Source organism: Protopterus annectens, chromosome 1.part0 (assembly GCF_019279795.1).
Source record: "Protopterus annectens isolate FY-2018-M chromosome 1.part0, PAN1.0, whole genome shotgun sequence".
Lineage (NCBI taxonomy): Eukaryota > Metazoa > Chordata > Ceratodontiformes > Protopteridae > Protopterus > Protopterus annectens.
In genome coordinates this window covers 599268852-599288478 of record NC_056725.1, presented here as the reverse complement: position 1 = coordinate 599288478, position 19627 = coordinate 599268852, and the positions used below count along the sequence as shown (strand labels likewise).

At 47.8% G+C, this 19627-nt stretch overlaps 1 protein-coding gene across 4 annotated transcripts in view; it reads left to right on the top strand.

Moving 5' to 3' along the window:
* The window catches only part of RCOR3 (REST corepressor 3), a 1455897-nt gene that overhangs the window by 431595 nt on the left and 1004675 nt on the right, over positions 1-19627 (top strand). The window lies entirely within an intron of this gene.

The window sequence follows — 19627 nt, the reverse complement described above, 5'->3', positions numbered from 1 at the left end:
CAGTCTTATGAGAGAACATTTTAAATGGCACTGCTCAGACATATCTGAGGCTCAAAAAAGATTCTATGACCTGATCCAGATGGAATCTCGTAACCTAGCCCCTATTCCGCCTGTCCAGTCTGCCTTCCTGGATGCTTTTGCTGCAGCATGCTTGAAACCAGATTCCCAGCCACCTGCCACTAGAAAGGCAAACAGATTATACAGGGTACCTGATGCAGAGAAATTCCTATTCAAGTGCCCTCCAGTAGACCCAGCTACTATTTCTGTTGTTACTGATAGGCCAACCAAACTTCTCCCTACTACCACTGTCCTGCCTGTAGATAAAGACAGCAAGGCCATCGAGAGGTGGGAAAGAATATATACACTTCTGCTACCCTAGCTTTTAGGGCTATGAATTACTAGTCACACATGGCCAAATACTCCTTGACATTACTAGACAAAGCCTTCAAAGACCTCAATGACATCCCTGACTGTGCTGCAGAGGCATCCCTATCTTCCTTGCTCGGGCTTATCTACAAAGTTAATAAACACTGTCAGGTGGGCGTATGATGCAGCTGAGGCCTCTGCCAGGTCAGCTGCACCTGCTTCTGTGTTGAGGAGATACTCCGGGTTTCGTCTATAGCCCCTCCCAGATGACTTCAAGGCCAAACTCTTGGATGCACCTTTGGATCACTCTGCCCTTTTTGGCACCAAGGTGGCTGACCTTTTCAACTCACTCCAACAAAAAGGGAAAGAACTCCAAGACCTAAAGCATCTCCTTGTCTCTCCAATCCCAAAGTTCCAGTGGAACTACCTGGCCAAGACACAGTTCATTAGAAAGACTTCAAGGCCCTCTGCCCCCTCTAGGTCTAGAAGACCCCACAGAAGACATTCTACTCAGCCCAGGACTCCTCAGGCCACTGCCCAGAGACCTCGCTTTCCAGAAAAGGCAGGCAGTGTCTGACTGCCTGCCTCCCTTTCTTCCCCCACCTCCTCCCACCATACGTCTGTCCTTCAGTGTCTGTCACTGCCTCACTGCATGGGCCCTAGTGACATCCGACGAATGTGTTTTGATGATCCTGAGGGAGGGTTACTTCATGTCTTGGATCTCTCCTCCTCCAAGACTACCTATCCCCCCTTCTCAGACGTCCCTCCTACCCGAGGTAATAAACAACCTGTTACTCCAAGGCACCATAGAACTAGTTCCTCCCTCGGCTCGAGGGAAAGGTTTCTATTCCAGAATTTTTCAGGTGCCCAGGACGGATGGACCATGGAGACCCATCCTAGATCTTTCCCGTCTCAACCTCTTCTTGAAGGTTCCCGCCTTCAGGATGATAACACTACCCATTCTCTTTCTCCTCATCCTTCCTCAGGCCTTCATGGTGACCCTGGACTTCAAGGAAGCCTATCTGCACATTCCCATAAAACTGTCCTCCAGGAAATTCCTCAGATTCAAAGCAGGCTCCTCTCATTTTCAATTCTGTGCCTTGCCTTTTGGACTCTCCACTGTACCAAGGGTATTTTCAAAATACCTAGCCCCAGTTATTGCTTACTGCAGGACAAGGGGAATGCAAATTTTCTCATACCTAGATGATCTTCTCATTCAAGCAGCAGACAAACAAACCCTTCTCACCCATGCAAAGGAGCTCTTGGGCCTGCTGCAGTCTCTAGGGTTCCTCATAAATTTCCCCAAATCCCAACTAAATCCTACACAAGACATTGTCTTCCTAGGATGCAGAATCAGGACAAACCTCAGGATGGCCTTCCTACCTGATGGAAAAGTGTTTCCCTGACTCACCATCTACAGTCTGCCCTCCTCTCACCCGTCCTGACTGCGAGGGAATTCCTCAGACTTCTTGGGTACATGGCAGCTACTATTCCCATGCTACCCTTGGCAAGGTTACACATGAAGAATGCAATGGTATCTACGCTCAGTATGGACCTAGCACTCAACCTCGAGTTCAGGATCCCACTCATCCCCCTGCCTCAACCAAGAACTGAAGTGGTGACTGGCTCAGGTTGCCCAAAACGCGGGCCTTCCCCTGCAAATGCCCCCCCCCTTCCCAAATCATGCACACAGAAGCGTCAGATCTGGGCTGGAGGGGGCAACTTTAGACACAAGAATGGTGCAAGGTTTGTGGACAAACAAAAATAAAGACTGGCACATCAACATCAAGGAAATGTCAGCCATACTTCTTGCCCTGCAGGCCTTCCAGCCTTTCCTCAGACAGGGCATCCTAAAGATCTTTACAGACAACACCACAGTGATGTGGTACCTGAACAAGCAAGGAGGGATGAAGTCTACCTCCTCTGCAGGCTAGCTCTACAGGTATGGGATCTGGCGGTCTCCCAGGGGATCTCCCTCCAGGCAGCCTACATCCCATCCCAACACAGTTGTCAGGCAGACTCTTTAAGCAGACCCACCTCAGACAGTCATGAGTAGATGCTGTCAAGAGATGTATTCCTAGATCTGATCCACAGGTGGGGTATTCCACAGATAGATCTGTTCGCCTCCTCCACAAATGGGCAACTCCAGAGCTACTGCTCCAGAACTTACTACCCGAAGGCACTGCAAACAGATGCCTTCTTAATGTCTTGGAAGGGGAGATTCCTGTACGCCCCCCCCCCTTCCCTCTGATCCAGAGAGTCCTACTGAAAATTCAGCCGGGCTCACCAAAAATCTTGTTGGTGACTCCCTACTGGTGAAGGTAGCACTGGATGTTCATCATGTTTCACTGTTGCAGTCATTACATTTGCGTAATCTGCTGGCAGGTTGCCCTCTGTCAGCCTGATTAACAAAGTCTTGGGTCCTACGTCAGTTGCTGTCCCTTCTTCCATGACATCAGGTCGTCAGGGGTATAAAACATGCAGCCGACGCCATTATATCAGTCTTTCTTGCCGCGCGGTGCCCGAAGCAGAAGCAGTTCACAAGTGCCGGTCGGCCAACTCCTGAAATTTTCGATGTTATGTAGTCTGATCTCGCCTACATTCTTACCCGTGGGTTCGGAGCTGAAAGTTGGTCCGACTCAGCCAACTTTTCTAGTTCAAAGTCTTTCTATTGGCTGGGTGCTAAGATGGTATCCCATGCTGCACTGCTGTCTATCCCCAGATCTCGTTTGCCGCTCATGTAGCTCGGACGTGGTCTCGCTCATGGCTGTGGCTAAGTACCCTTTTTTCTTCTTTATTAGAGAATTGGTTGCAAACAAAAAGCTATTTTAATAGCTATTGTGTGTTCTGGTCTTGTATTGTGGAAAAGTTGTGTGTTTGATCTTTTTTCTGTGGTATCCTACTAGCTGTTTCCAATGGGCTAGGCCCGTTTCAGTTAGAGGACCTAGTCTCTCCCCTTGCTTCCTTGTGTTATAAGCTTTACCGGGTCTAAAACCATTTAAATTAAAGGTTTTAGTACTCCCCCCCCCCCCCCCCCCGTGTTGTGTCTAAGATCATTTAAATTAGAGATCTGAGGTATTTTGTTCGTTGTAGTTTTTTCCCGCCCTATGACTGACCGTTGGTCCTTTATTCAGTGATTATTGTCTTTGGTGCCTTTTGTTGTTGGCTAACTATGTCCAAAGATTCTAAGGAGCACAAGCCCTCGGGCTTCAAGAAATGCTCTAGGTGCAGTTATAAAATGTCCATTACCGATGAACATTCTGTCTGTATTGTCTGGGAACAATCCATCTCTAGGAGTCGTGCAGTTTCTGTCATGCTTTTAGTCTGAGAGTTCTTCAGGAAAGGAAGAATAAATTGATTTTGAAGGGACTTCTGAAACCCTCCTTCGAGGAGGGTCTGGAAACTGCTTTCAGCTCTAAGGCAAAATCTTCTAAATCTAAAAAGAGATCTCCGGCTCCATCAGTTTCCTCGGAGCCACCGGAGAAAATAACAAAGTCTGCTTCGACATCCTCGGCTCCATTGTCCTCGGGGCCTCAGGAAGTGTCAGTTGTCATGGAACCTGCATCGGCTCCAATCATCTTGGAACCCATTCAAAGCTGATCGCCTAGCATTAGGCCAGTATCACCTCCTCGCAGGTCTCCTTCGGAGAGGAGGTCTCGATCTCCTTCTCTATCCTCTAAATCCTCCAGGACCTTATCACATGTAGACGTCAATAGAGTAGTGCAAAGACTCCTTCAGTCACCGGTTTTGGCAAAATTGTTCTCGGCTCCGACCCAGTCGGCTTCGGAGCCCATCCTTCAACCTGCTTCGATACGTCCTCCTCCGAGCGCACCTCAGCTTTCGGAGTCAGAGTGCTCGGCTCCATGTGATGTCCCTAGCTCGGTTCCGACAGCCCCTTCTGGCTTATCGGTGCCGACGTCCGCTCCGACCCCGTCGGCGCCGTCCATGGGATTCAGGACTCAGGATTCTTCGGTCGGACCCGAGGGAGAGGCTTTGGGACAGCTCTCTGTTCCTAGTTTCCCTCTCGGTGCATCGGCACGGGGAAGTTTGACTCCTGTCATAGCTTCGGAGGCTGGTCGTTCCTCAGACTCGGGGGGGGGGGGGACCAGACTTCAAGGCGATGCGGAGTGCACTGGCCAGATCGTCAGTGGCATCATGCGGGTCGGCCATTCTGTCCCCTACTACACCGGGTCTCTGATCACCATCTATCTCTAGACAGCGGAGCCCCAAGGCCTCAGGGTACCCCCATGAGTGGTCCCCACATTTCTGAGGGCCCCTCAGAGTCTTTGCCTGAGGAGCCACCCAGAAAGAAGACGTGCAAGAGGAAGCACATAGATTCCCATGATGAGTCTCTCACATCAGACACCGACCTCGAGGAATTTGAGGGGTCCCCAAGTCATCCTCTGACTGTTTCTGTTTCTTTCTCTGACATCCTAGAGATTTTGAAACAAAGAGGTGACTGGCCATCCAAAGCCCCCTCCGAGGAGGAGTCGGTCTTCCTGAAGGCCTTTGGTGCTCAGCCCTCCACCTCCTGGGTATCTCCACCCTTCGAGCTTCTGGATTTGGTTTGTCGAAGGGTGTGGGAAACCCCTGACTCTGTGGAACCAGTCCCCACGAGGCCCAATAAATTTTTGTCTACTCCTCATGGTAAGGAATTTCTGTCCAAGGGAGTCCCTTTGGATGCCATGGTGGTGGCAGCTGCCACTCAGAAGGCATTAGCCGAGACTTCTTCCACCGTCCATCCCCCTAACAAGGAGTCTAGGACCATGGACCGGTACGGGAAGCGCACTTTTTCTTCAGCGACCTTTACCTTACGGTCACTGAATTATTTATCCCACTTTAAATGGCTCCAGAGAGATCTCCTCAAGGAGTTTGGAGATACTCTCGTGGGTAACGTTTCTGAGGCGGTGGCCCAGACGGTTAACGCTCAGATGTCTAACCTCAATTCCATTGTAAACTCCTCCATGAGATTGATTTCATATGCATCCGAAGGAGTGAGTAGGGCAGCAAGTTCAGGAGTTGCTCTTAGGGGACAGGCCTGGATGCACCTTTGTCATTTCGCAGAGGCCTTCAAGTCTTCATTCACTGACGCCCCTTTCGATGGTTCCTCTTTGTTCGGAACCAAGGTGAAAGACAGCCTCACCAGATGCGAGCAGGAGGGAAAAACTCTGTCTGCCATAGGAGTCTGTTTTTCCCTTCCCTCTAGGCCTTGTCCCAAGGCCCAGAGGGGTGGCAAAATGTGGCTCAAGAAATCACAGAGGTTTTTTCCAGGTGCACAAGGTGAGCCCCCCTCCAGAGGCAGGGGAGGGGGTGGTTATTCAGGGAGACGCCGCCCTAGAGGCAGAGGAGGCCCCCGCAACTCGGGAGACCGCGATTCCTTTCGTGGTTCTCCTTACCGCCGCTCCTGATGGGAGGCCCGACTGTGCGTTTCCGGAGCCAGTCGAGGGTCGAATCTCATTATACCCGGAGGCCTGGCAAAACATCACCCAGGGCCAATGGGTTCTACAAATAATTTCCGGAGGATATGTCATCCCCTTCTTGTCAGATCCCCCTCCAATCAAGAAAATCCCGGATGTTCCACCCAGTCAAAGGGATTACGCAGCTTCAGAAGTTTCAAAGCTGCTAGAAAAAGGAGCCATCCAACATGTCCCCTCAGACCAGATCGGATTAGGGACTTACTCCAAATTCTTTTTGGTGCCGAAAAGGACAGGGGACCGGAGACCATATTGGATCTCAGCCAATTGAACACTCACGTGCAAAAGTCCAAGTTCCGAATGGTCACATTGCAGTCTATTCTCCCATTGTTGGGAAAAGAAGTGTGGATGTGCTCCATCGACCTCAAGGATGCTTATTACCACATCAAGATGGACAGGGCATCCAGAAGTCACCTACGCTTCTGGCTGGGAGCCAGTCATTTTCAGTTTCGAGCCCTGCCCTTTGGTCTCACCACAGCCCCCAGGGTGTTTACCAAATGCATGGCAGTGTTGACTGCTCACTTGAGACGTCAGGGATTCCAAGTTTTTCCATATCTGGACGACTGGCTCCTTACTGCCACCACCAGGCATCTACTAATTCAGACCAGGGACGCTATTACCAACCTATGTCAACAGTTGTGCATCACATTGAACTGGGAAAAATCTGCCTGTTTGCCTTCTCAGCGTGTCACTTTTATAGGCGCAGAACTAGACACCGTCCTCATGCGGGCATTTCTACCACAGGAAAGAATCAGAGTCCTACAACAATAAGTTCACGCCTTGCTCCCTCTGAGAAGAGCAAAGGCAAGATGGGTCCTCCAACTATTTGGGACAATGGATGCGACGATTATGTTAGTGCCTCTGGCAAGGTTACATATGAGACTCCTTCAGTGGCTTCTCTTTGCCCAGTGGTCTCTTCAACATCTTCCACTTTCTCACCCTATTCTACTCACGGACAGGTACAAACAGGATCTCAGTTGGTGGCTTCGCACTGACAACCTGAATGCAGGAAAGCCCTTCGTTCCTGCGCCCTCAATTGCCACGGTGACCACGGATGCCTCCCAGATGGGGAGGGGGGCATTATCTAGGCAGGACAGTCCAAGGCATGTGGCAAGAGCACGAGATGCATCTGCATATCAGTGTCCTGGAGATGAGAGCTGTGCTACTAGCGTTGCAAGCACTTCAGAGCTTTCTTCCTCTCGGGACTATTGCAATCCACTCATACAATATGTCAGTGGTGTGGTATCTGAACAAGCAGGGAGGAACCAAGTCTTATCCTTTTTGCAGAGTGGACATGCGAGTGTGGCATTGGGCAGTGTCTTCCCAACATTTTCTGGTGGCAACGCACATTCCGGGGAAGTCCTGTGATTGCAGACAGGCTAAGCAGAGCTATTCTGATGCCTTACGAGTGGTCCCTGAACTGTCAGGTTGCAGAACAGATCTTCTGCAGGTGGGGTCAGCCTTGCTGCGACCTTTTTGCCAGCCCCCTCAATGCCAAATGCAGCAGCTACTTCACGTTGATCCCCCCTCAAGGGGAGTCACCCAGGGACGCTTTAGTCCATGATTGGCCCTCCGGTCTACTATATGCCTTCCCTCTGATCCCCTTGCTGTCAAACGTTATTCAGAAAGCGATATCCTTGGGAAGCAGAATGATTCTGATTGCCCCACACTGGCCTCATCAAATTCGGTTCCCCTTTCTCCATCCCTATCTCATGGACGCTCCTTGGATTCTGGAACCACAACCAGACTTACTGACACACATGTCAGGGCAGCTCCATCCCTCTCTTTGGACCTTCCATTTGACAGCCTGGCTACTCCACTTCCATCATTAGTTAGGCTTCATCATTTCTCACCAGAGGTGGTTCATATTTTATCTTCCTCTCATAAGCCCTCGACCAGGAAGATTTATTACAGGAAATGGAAGAGGTTTTTAATTTGGGCGAATACCCACAAGATTGACCCTTACACATCTCCAATTTCATCTGTATTGGAGTTTTTGTCTATGCTCTTTAACCAGGGTTCAGCGGCCGCAAAGTCCAATTGGCGGTGATTTCTACCTTTCATGTTGCAGATGAGCCTAGCCTGATGGCACATACACTCTGTAAGGCTTTTCTGAAGGGCACTCTGTTACTTCATCCTCCAGTATCGGAACCTGTCATGCCTTGGGATTTAAATTTTGTTCTACAGGCTCTTACTTCATCCCCCTTTGAGCCTGCAGCCACTTGTGATTTAAAATTCTTCACTTGGAAGACTGTCTTTTTAGTAGCCATCACGTCAGCCAGATGCGTTTTGGAGCTTCAAGCTTTATCAATCAAACCCTCCTTATTTGATTTTTCATAAGGACAGGGTTTCTCTCAGACCGAACCCCTCCTTTCTTCCCAAAGTGGCGTCAGTCAGTAACCTTAATCAATCTATTGACTTGCCAGTGTTTTTTCCCCAGTTTTCAAACAAGGCAGAATTCAAATTTCATCAATTGGATGTACACAGACAATTACATTTTTATCTCCACAGAACGAAAGACCTCAGAAAATCTGATCAGTTGTTTGTTTCCTTTTCGGAAAACAGAATTGGGTCTCCTGTCTCCAAAGTCACGCTGTCCAGGTGGATCTCCAGTTGTATTTCTTTCATTTATTCCTCAGGGGGGTAAAGATTTACCGTTCCGGGTGAAGGCTCACTCTACTCGGTCTGTATCTACATCTACAGCCTATCAGACCAGATTGTCTATGGATGATATTTGTGCTGCGGCTACTTGGGCATCTCCTCACACCTTTGTTACTCATTACAAGTTGGATGTGGTATCTAGGGGCAGGTCTTCCTTTGGTTCCACAGTGCTCAGAAGTATTTTCCACTGAGCCTCCCAGGATTTAGGTGCTAGGGACGCTGTCCCACGGGTAAGAATGTAGGCGAGATTGGACTGCATAACATCAAGAGGTTATGTACTCACCATAACGTTCGATGTATGTAGTCCATCTCACCTCACATTCTTACTTACTCCTACACCTTCCCCCATCCTGTAGGATCTGGAGGTTAGGTCTGGTTTCAGAGCTTCCTTCGTTGTTGGTTTGTTCTTCCTTTCCTTAGGTGTTGTTATGCATGGAAAATGAGTGCTGGGGCTCGCAGCAAACTAGATCTGGGGATAGAGAGCAGTGCAGCATGGGATACCATCTTAGCCCAGCCAATAGAAAGACTTCGAGCTGGAAAAGTTGGCCGAGTCGGAGCCAACATTCGGCTCTGAACCCACGGGTAAGAATGTGAGGCGAGATGGACTACATACATCGAACGTTATGGTGAGTACATAACTTTTTGTTTTCGAGTTTCAGAACCAAAGTCTTCATCTTAAAGCTAAGTACCCCGATGTTCATCGTGCATACAGCTGCAGTCATAACAGATGGGCTCTCCTGCCGTCAGGCGGGTCCTCGGTCGGCCGAATTCCAAAGTCTAGGTCCGGCGTCGGTTGTCGTTGCTTTCTTTCCTGACGTCAGTGCGACAGGGGTATATAAGACACAGCCGACGCCATTTTCTTAAGTCTTTTTTGCCGCACGGTGCCCGAAGCAGAAGCAGTTCGCAAGTGCCGGTCGGCCAGCTCCTGAAATTACGAAAATTTGGAAACCGAAGTCTTCTTTAAAGCTAAGTACCCGTTGAAACTTTTCTTGCCTCAGACCGATGTCAGACAAAGTTAACAATTGTATTTCTTGTGGGAAGCAAATACCGCATAAGGATTTCCATTCCCTCTGTATACCTTGTTTAGGCCCCAGACCACGACGTCTCGGGCTGTCGCTTTTGTGCTACTTTCAATAAACGCACTATTAAGCGTCTGGCGGAGTTCGCCCACCACTTTTTTGGTAAAGCTTTTGATTATAAAATGTCATCGGAGACTCCGACTGCCGTTTTGTCCAAAAAACGCAAGGACAAAGACCGACACTCGAGGTCCGCGGTCTCCACCGACACCACGCCAAAACCGGCTACACGTGGTCCGGTTCTCAGCGAGGCACCTACGCAGCCCCTGACTACTGACGACACTTCTCTGGCGGTGTCTTCTGTAACCGAGACCGCAGGTACCTCGGCCCATACCCTGACTACAGCTACCGAAGCCACTGTGAGTGTTGAGCCTCTTAATGTGGACAGGTCCACTTCCACCCATGGTGTCTTCAGACCCTCATCTTCCTTTTCCATAAAGACCTTTACTAAGTCCAAATCAGCCATGCATCCCAAGAGGCCTGTTGCACAGGGCCCATCTCCAGGTCCCATGCCTAAAAAGCAGATGCTCAAAATGGCTGAGGATTTAATTACCCTTATCAGGGGTTCCCAACCCCCTCCGGACAAGAGACCCAGGGTGGAGGAAGATTCTCCCTCTTCTGACCAGGGCTGCATTATTTCGGAACATTCTGATGAAGAGGAACACTCGTACTCCCCTTTTGAAGATTCAGATGCAGAGCAGTCCATTCCTTCTGTATCTCCCCCAGAGGATTTTTCTTTCGGGGGAACCTTGCATACCTTGAGGGAACACTTCCATTGGGAAGGCCAAGATTTTTCAGATTCCAAGAAAAGACTTAGGGCATTTCTTTTGCTACCTCAGCACAGACCTCTGGCAATACCTCCTGTCTTGGACATACTTGATGATGTTTACTCGGAGGCTTGCCTTAATCCGGATTCCCTGCCTCCTGCCCCAGTTAAGCCTGATAGGTACTACAGAGTTCCTAACTCACACCAATTTCTTTACAAAAGCCATAATGCTGACCCTGAAACCATTTGTCAAGGCCCCAAGGAAATGAAAGCCTCTACTGCTAAGAATCCATTACCTTCCGAAAGAGAGTCTAGATCCTTAGAAAGGTGGGGAAAAAAGGTATATACCTCGGCCACCCTAGCCATGAGGGCCTTAAATTGTCAGTTCCATAGGCTTAAATATCAGCAGTTTCTGTTGTCACAATTAAGGAATAAAATGTCACAACCTGAACAACCAGATTTGAAGGAGTTGCAGGATATGATGCATAGTGCAGAACAAGTGGGTAAACACACCTTACAATGTGGCTATGATGCTCTAGAGGCCTCAAGTAGAACTGCTGTTACAGTAGACATGCCTGGCTTAGGGAACAAACCTTGCCTGATCATGTTAAAGCTAAACTACTAGATGCTCCTTTACAAAAGGATGTATTATTTGGTACTAATGCTGAGGAGATACTACGGAAAATGGAAGAAAAAGCTAAATCTATGCAAACTGTCAAAGCTTTTCTACAGGTATAACCACCACGTTTTTGCAGAAATTGGCCTTCAAAAAACTGGTCCTTTCCAGCCACGGACAAGTCCCAAAGACGTAGATACAGGCGCACAAGGGGCAGAGGACAATCTCAGGGATCATATAGAGGCAGACAATGGCAAACTCTAGCACCAAGAGGTGGTGAAGACAGTGCACAACAATACAGGAAACAAACCCAATGACTTTCCCCTTTGCATGCCAAGCAAGTCTCAGCTGGCAGCACCCTTGGGAGGAAAGCTGGCATTATTTTAAAAAAATTGGCATATTATCACAACAGACAAATGGATCCTGGACATTATAAACAGAGGCTACAGATTTCATTTTCACACTCTTCCAAAAATGAGAGGCATGCCGAGCCTGCCACACAATCAAAGGGCAGAGGCTCAAATACAAATTTCAAAGCTCATGGACATGAAAGCTATTCAAGAGGTACCTACTCACGAACAAGGTCAAGGTTTTTATTCCAGACTATTCCTGGTACCAAGGAAGGGAACCGATTGGAGACCCATTTTGGACTTATCCATCCTAAACACATTTCTACTCGTACCAAAATTCAAGATGCTCACCTTACAGCAGCTTCTTCCCATGCTGGGCAAGGAGTCTTGGCTGGTAACATTGGACCTCAAGGAGGCATACCTGCAGGTCCCAATCAGACAAAACTGCAGGAGATACCTCAGATTTCTTGCAGGTTCAATCCACTATCAATTCTCTGCATTGCCCTTTGGCTTATCTACTGCGCCCAGAGTATTCACGAAATGCCTGGCATCAGTAATTGCCTACTGCAGACTTCAAGGGATACAAATTTACCCTTATTTGGACGATTGCCTGATCCAAGCGGACAGCAAGCACATACTTCTGGAACATCTGGCTTATGTAACTCGGTTATAGAATTCTCTGGGATACACAGTCAACAAAGAGAAATCCAGGCTAACACCATCTCAGAAAATAATTTTCCTGGGTGCCAACTTGGACACAAACACCCAGATGGCCTATCTTACGCCAGAAAAACAGGGGCAACTAACTCAGTACTTCAAAATACTAGCAAATTGTACCAGGCTAACTGCAAGGAAAATCCTGCAGGCTCTGGGCTTCATGGCATCTTGCATTCTTTTAATCCCATGTGCAAAGTTGCATATGAGGAAACTTCAATGGTACCTAAAAAACCTATGGTCTCAACACAGCCACAGTTTGGAAACAATAATACCACTAATCCCATGTTTGCAAAAGGAATTTCTATGGTGGGCCCAAGCATGCCAAACAAACACAGGTCTTCCATTCTGCAAACCTCAAGCAAATCAAGTCATCAAAACAGACGACTCAGACTACACCTGGGGGGCACACATGACAGACAGGTGCATTCAGGGCAAATGGTCCCAAAAGGAAAAGCACCTTCACATCAATCAAAAGGAAATGCTAGCAGTGATAAATGCAATTACAGCTTTCAAGGACCTCCTGCATCCAGGGCAATTATTGATAAGAACAGACAACACCACAGTAATGTGGTACATAAACAAACAAGGAGGAACACATTCATACCCCCTGTGCAGGCTGGCCATGTCACTTTGGAACTTGGCTCTGGAATGGCAAATCGAACTTCAAGCACAGTACCTGCCAGGTTTGGAAAACACGCTGGCAGACAATCTAAGCAGAAATACGACAGACCCGCACAAATGGAAGTTGCATCCTCAAGTGTTTACAAAGATAATCCAAGCGTGGGGAAGGCCAGACATAGATCTCTTTGCCTCCCACAGGAATCATCAATTGACAAAATTCTGCTCAAGGACATTCCATCCAAAGGCCTGGAGAGTGGGCGCCTTTCTTTCAGTTGGGCAGCACGGACAGTTTACGCCTTCCCACCTTTGCCTCTTCTGCCCAAGGTGCTCTTGAAAGCAAGAGCAGACAGACCGAAGATGATACTGATCGCTCCAGACTGGCCAAGACAACACTGGTACCTACTCCTGAGGAGCCTAACACATTCCCCTCCCTGGACCCTACCTCTAATGCCTCTTCTACTGACTCAGCACAGCTACAAAACTCTTCACAGTCAGCTGAAAACACTCAATCTGGCTACATGGAAAATTCCTTAACACCACAACAGACCCTAATCTCCAAGGAGGTGCAGGATGTCATTTTGGAGGCCAGAAGGCCATCTACTAGAAAGGCTTACTCCGCAAAATGGAAACGGTTTTGCGCTTGGAATGAGAAAAAAGGCCAGGATCCTAGAAAACTGAATTTACCTCAGATATTACAGTATCTAGCTGAGCTGTTGAACAGTGGACTTTCATTTTCCTCCATCAAAATCCATGCCTCAGCCATTTCTGCAGAATACAACACTGATCCACCATTATTCTCCCACCCACTCTTAAGACAGTTCCTCAGAGGGGCTAAGAATATAAGACCTCCAAGGAAACAACCAATACCAGCCTGGGATCTTAATTACATTCTAGAAAAATTAACATTGCCTCCCTTTGAACCAGCTGCCTCAACAGATTTGCAATATTTGTCCTGGAAAACAGCTTTCCTTCTGGCCATTACCTCAGCTCGTAGGGTTTGAACTACAAGCCCTCATGGCTGTGCAGCCCTTTCTCATCTTCCATCAGGACAGGGTTTCCCTCTGAACCAACCAGTCATTTATGCCTAAGGTAGTATCCAGGGTAGCTTTAAATCAGGCCATACACTTACCTACCTTTTACCCCAATCCTCAAAACAAAGGGAAAGGCTGCTACATTCCTTAGACATCCATAGACAGCTACGTTACTATTTGGACAGAACAAAGCCTTTCAGGAAATCAGAACAACTCTTTGTGTCCTATGCTGTAGGAGCTCAAGGGAAGCCAATTTCCAAACAGACAATTTCAAAATGGATAGGCCACTGCATACGGTTTTGTTACTCCTTTCATGGTAAATCTGTACCTGCAGGCATCAGATCCCACTCCACAAGGGCCACAGCTACCTCTGCAGCCTTCCTCAGAGGAGTCCCTACCAAAGATATTTTGGAGGCAGCCACTTGGAGTTCTGTGCATACCTTCACTAAACACTACCACCTACCTTTATACTCCAAATCTAGAGCAGGCTTTGCCACTGCTGTGTTGCAGGGCATTCTGGCTCCTCCCAGTTCCACCTAGTGCCTACCACCCTGTGCGTAGCTTTGGGATTCTACCCATCTGTTATGACTGCAGCTGTATGCACGATGAACATAGTACAGTTTTGTACCTACCATAAATGTAGATGTTCGAGTGCTAATACAGCTGCAGTCCAGGTTTCCCTCCCTCCTTCCCCTCTGGGTACAGACCTAGTGGCTAACTCCTCATCTCACAACTTGATTGGGTTATCCTTCTGTGGTGTATTTGCTTGCAACTACTGGTTTTTGATTATATTGCAATGCATGATTATATATTATATATATATATTTATTTTTATATATTTTGCCTTCCTTCTGGGGGCACCTGACATCTGGGGCAAGAAAGACTGAAGAAAATGGCGTCGGCTGTGTCTTATATACCCCTGTCGCACTGACGTCAGGAAAGAAAGCGACGACAACCGACGCCAGACCTAGACTTTGGAATTCGGCCGACCGAGGACCCGCCTGACGGCAGGAGAACCCATCTGTTATGACTGCAGCTGTATTAGCACTCGAACATCTACATTTATGGTAGGTACAAAACTGTACTTTGGGGAAACTTTTTCTTGCTCCTTACCGATGTCAGTAAAAGTTAAGAATTGTATTACTTGTGGGAAGCAAATGCCTAATAAGGATTTTCATTTGTACTGTATTCCTTGCCTAGGCCCTGACCACGACGTACCTTGGACCACGACGTACCTTGTTGTCGGTTTTGTGCTTTATTTAATCAGTGCACTATCCGTCGTCGGTGCATTTTTGCTTCAAAATATTTCGGTTCTCGGTTTAATTATCCAGAAATGACGTCGGTTAGCCGTCCGACTACCAGAGTACTGAAAAACACAAAGAAAAAGACAGAGACAGGCCGTTGAGGTCCAAAACAGCCGACAACGCTTGTCCTAAGCCAGTCGCCAGTTCGCCGGTGCTCAGTGAGACTCTTTTGCAGCCCCTGATACCCACTACTTCTGATTCGCAGGCCTCTACTGAGATCCATTTAGAGTCCGGTATGCCGCAAGATGCTTTACATATGGAACCTGTGGATGTCTCTACCTTAGATGGGTCTGGAGCCGCTGAGCAGGCACCGGCTTCTAAGGATGTATTCAGGCCTACAGACTTGCATATTAAACCGACTCCAACTTCAGTGCCAAGGCCTAAATCTTGATGTTGTTGTGTCTTTCGGCTTTTCCCGGTTAGGGGTCATCACAGCAGAACTCCGGTCCGCTAATGATTGGCAGCAGATTTTTACATGCCGAGTTGCCGGCCCTGACGCACAACCTTCAACGAATGTACGCCCATTCATGCATGTCTCCACACAGAAGACGCTCTAGCTGAGAATCGAACAGGACAACGTCTTACTGTGAGGCGACAACGTTACCGCAGCACCACCACCGCAGTTATGTCTAAAAAACTGACGCCCAAATCACATGTTCAGGCCCCTATGCCTAAAAAACAAATGATCAAAATGGCTGAAGATTTAATTACTCTAATCAGGGGTAGTCAACCCCCCCCCCCCCCGCCCCTTCCAAGTGACCTAGGATTGCATTTGACTATGAATCTTCTGAACAGGACTCTGTTTCTTCTGACTCTTTTGATGATCTGGATTTGTCCACACCTACTTATGAGGACTCTGATGCAGAGGATTCCATTCCCTGCTTCTCCACCTGAGGATTTCTCTTTTGGGGAAACCTTACATACCTTAAGGGAGCATTTTCACTGGAAAAGTCAGGAATGTTCATCGTGTTACCCTGCTGCAGTCATCACACTTGGGTTATCCTGCCGTCAGGCAGTCCCGTAGTCGGCCCGAATTCCAAAGTCTTGGTCCGGCGTCGGTTGTTGTCACTTCTTCCCTGATGTCAGTTCGCCAGGGGTATACAAGAGACATCCGACGACATTTTCTTCGGTCTTTCTTGCCGCACGGCGCCCGAAGTAGAAGCAGTTCGCAAGTGCCGGTCGGCCGACACCTGAGATTTTCGAATCGAGTTTCAGTCCGAAGTCTTCAAAGCTAAGTACCCCGTTGGGGAACCTTTTCTTGCCTCAGTCCGATGTCAGAAAAAGTTAACAATTGCATTTCTTGTGGGAAGCAAATATCTCATAAGGACTTTCATTCTTTTTGTATACCTTGCCTAGGCCCAGACCACGACGTCACTGGTTGTCGGTTTTGTGCTAGGTTCAATAAGCAGACTATTAAGCGATGCTTTGATTTCGCACGACACTACTTCGGTAGGAAATTTAATTACACTATGCCGTCGGAGCAACCGACTACCGGCGTGCATTAAAAATGCAAAGATAAAAAAAGGCAGCCTAGATCCAAGCCAGACTCCGAGCCCTCGGCTGGGCCGGTCGCCGGTTCTCCGGTTTTCAGTGAGGCGCCTACGCAACCCCTGGCTACCGCTAAGTTGGATTCCCAGACCGCTTCGGTTTCTCCAGCAGAGAGTTCTAGGCCAACGCAGCCATTTTCTTTAGGCCCTACCGACGACATTGCAGTAGGAGAAGTCGGTGCTGTAAGAACACCTTCGGTTTCTGAAGGTGTCTTCAGACCGACTACTCTCACCATAAAATCTTATGCTAAACTTAAAAGGCCCTATGCCTAAGAAACAGATGCTTAAAATGGCTGAAGATTTAATTTCTTTGATCAGGGGTCCCCCCCCCCCCCCGACAAAAGGCCTAGACAAGAGGAGGATTATGCCTCCTCTGATCAGGTGTCTGTTTCCTCAGGCTCCTCTGAGGAACAGGATTACTCCTTTCCCCCTTATGAAGATTCTGATGCTGAAGAATCCATTCCCTCAGCTTCTCCCCCTGAAAATTATTCCTTTGGGGAAACCTTACATACCATGAGGGAACATTTCCACTGGGAAGGTCAGGACTACTCCGACTCAAAGAAAAGGCTCCGAGAGTTTCTTTTACTCCCCCAGCCCAGACCGCTTGCTATCCCCCCAGTTTTAGACATTGTGGATGATGCTTTCTTAGAATATAGTCTAAATCCAGATTCTCTGCCTCCTGTTCCAGCCAAACTAGACAGATACTATAGAGTGCCTGACTTACACAAATTCCTATACAAAAGCCCTGTTGCTGATCCAGAGACAATCTCCCAGGGTCCCAAGGGGGCTAAGGCTTCTATGGCTAAAAATCTTGTACCCTCTGAAAGGGACTCCAGAGCACTAGATAGGTGGAGGAAGAAGGTTTACACCTCAGCTACTCTAGGTATGAGAACACTAAATTGTCAATTTCACATGCTTAAATACTAGCAATTCCTAATGTCTCAAATAAAACAAAAGATGGGCACGCACCCTCAACAGTCTGAATTCAAGGAAATGCAGGATCTGTTGCATGCAGCTGAACAGGTGGGCAAACATACTTTACAATGTGGTTTTGATGCCTTGGAAGCTTCCTCTAGAGCAGCTGTCACTGGGTCTGTTATACGTAGGCATGCTTGGTTAAAGGAACAATCTCTGCCTGATCATGTTAAAGCAAAGTTACTAGATGCACCCTTACAGCAGGATGTCTTATTTGGGGTTAAAGCAGAGGAGGTTTTAAAGAAAGTGGAGGATAAGGCAAAATCTATACAGACGGTCAAAGATTTCTTACAAGTACAGCCCCCACGATTCAGCAGAAATTGGCCAACAAAAAATTGGTCCTTTCCAGCTTCTGACAGACCACAGAGGGGTAAATACAGGCACCCAAGGGGCAGAGGACAAGGACAAATCCCTTACAAACCTCGCCAATGGGGCACTGCAACACAGAAGGGAGGAGAAGACAGGCCACAAACTACTAGAAGGCAAACACAATGACTTATACCTCAAACTGCCAAGCAAAACTCTCCTGGCAGCTCCCTTGGGAGGAAAATTAGCACTTTTTGCAGACAACTGGCGCATCGTTACAAAGGACAAATGGGTCCTAAACATTATCTCACAAAGATACAGATTCCATTTCCACACCTTGCCAAGGATAAAAGGAATGCCAAACCTGCCACAAAATCAATGGGCAGAGGCACAAAAACAAATTACAGCTCTCATGGACATGAGAGCCATTCAACTGGTACCTACACAGGAGCAAGGCCAAGGATTTTACTCAAGGCTCTTTCTAGTCCCCAGAAAGGACAATGCTTGGAGACCCATTCTGGACCTTTCAATTTTAAACACCTTCTTGCAAGTACCCAAATTCAAGATGCTAACACTACAGCAGCTTCTTCCCATGTTGGGCAAGAAAGATTGGCTAGTAACGTTGGACCTCAAGGAGGCATACCTGCATGTCCCTATCAGACAAAATTGCAGAAGATACCTCCGTTTCATTGCAGGTTCAACCCATTACCAATTCTCTGCACTGCCCTTTGGCTTATCTACTGCGACCAGGGTCTTCACAAAATGCCTGGCACCAGTAATTGCATATTGCAGACAAAGAGGAATTCAAGTATACCCATACCTGGACGACTTTCTCATCCAAGCAGAAAGCAAGGACATTCTCTTACAACACCTGGCTTTTGTAAAACATCTTCTAAGTTGCCTAGGGTACACAGTAAACGAAAAGAAATCAAAACTAGTGCCCTCACAAAACATGACATTCCTGGGTGCCAGCTTGAATACAACGGCCCAGATGGCTTATCTGACGCCACACAAACAACTACAATTAACTCAATACTTCAGAGCAATGGCAACAAAGACCCAACTCCCTGCAAGAAAAATTCTGCAGGCCTTGGGCTTCATGGCATCTTGCATACTACTAATACCATTTGCAAAACTGCATATGAGGAAATTACAATGGTACCTAAAAAGCGTATGGACTCAACACAGCCACAGCTTGGAAACAATGATACCTCTCATTCCCTGCCTTCAACAGGAGTTCCTATGGTGGTCACAGGCATGTCACCTCAACAAGGGTCAGCCTTTCACCTTACCCCCAGCCAGGCAAACTATGACAACAGATGCATCGGACTATGCCTGGGGGGCACACATGGCAGGATGGTGCATTCAAGGCATATGGACTGCAGATCAAAGGAATCTGCACATCAATCAAAAAGAAATGCTAGCTGTACAAAATGCTTTGACAGCCTTCAAGGACCTCTTACATCCAGGACAGCTTATCGTAAGAACAGACAACACCACAGTAATGTGGTACATAAACAAGCAAGGGGGTACACACTCCTACTCTCTATGCAGGCAAGCAATGACCTTGTGGAACACAGAACTGGCTTACCAAGTTCAATTACAAGCTCAATTCCTGCCAGGAAAAAAGAACACATTGGCAGACGACCTAAGCAGAAACATCATGGATCCCCATGAGTGGAAACTGGACCCACAAGTATTTGCAATGATAACTCTTTGGGGAGACATAGACCTATTTGTCAGCCCCCAAAACTATCAACTAACAAAATTTTGCACAAGGACTTTTCACCATCAAGCTTGGAAGGTGGACGCACTCT